Raw genomic sequence first — 884 nt, 5'->3', positions numbered from 1 at the left:
CTTTGCGGGGACCCGACCACTTGCCTTGATGTTTTCTGGGCGAGCAACTTGCTTGTTCTTATAGTAGTCAGTCGGACTACTGTTGTTTTTTTTTACTGTTGGTCTTTCATTCAAGAACTATCTTCTCTTCTTCTAGTGGCTCACCTGTTGTCCTTTCAACTGGAGATTTCCTACCTCAGAAGATTCTGGATGGGGTTCAGGATTCCACCTATGATCTTATGCAATACAAAGGATCTGCAGGAAGCCTCCTTCACTGGACAAGTTGTAGACCCATTTTAGGTATTCCAATCAGTTATAGGCAGAAAACATGATTATATTTATGGCGATTCCTTTCTCTTCCCCTCAAGTGTTTATTTTATAATGGTATGCCAGGGAATCCAGGATTCAAAAGACAGCCAAGTGGCAGCATCCATGGACTCAAGCGAGGCAACTGAAGTGAGGTTAGCCCAGGATCAGGCAGTGTTTCATTCTGCTGTGCATAAGATCGCTATGAGTCGGTGTTGAGCTGGTGGTACCTAACAACAACAACTTTTTTAATCTTTGCTATTATTGCTGATGTGAGATGATACCTCATTGTTGTTTTGATTTACATTTCTCTAATGGCTAGTGGTCATGAACATTTCTTCATGTTTGTTGGCTGCCCAGATCTCCACTTTGGTGAAATGTCTATTCATGTCATGTGCCCATTTTTAAATTGCATTATTTGTCTTTTTCTTGTAGAAGTGTTGTAGTTTCCTATACATTTTAGAAATTAGTCACTTGTTTGATGTGTCATTGCAAAAGATTATATCCCAATCTGAGTTCCTTTTTTACTCTTTTTTAATTGTTAGTATGTCTCAATAGCTATTTTGTCTACTTTTGTTTGTGTAGTTTTCAAAATGTTT

The sequence above is a fragment of the Chrysochloris asiatica genome, unplaced genomic scaffold (genome assembly GCF_000296735.1).
Source record: "Chrysochloris asiatica unplaced genomic scaffold, ChrAsi1.0 scaffold00212, whole genome shotgun sequence".
NCBI classification, from domain to species: Eukaryota; Metazoa; Chordata; class Mammalia; order Afrosoricida; family Chrysochloridae; genus Chrysochloris; species Chrysochloris asiatica.
This window is presented reverse-complemented; position numbering follows the sequence as displayed.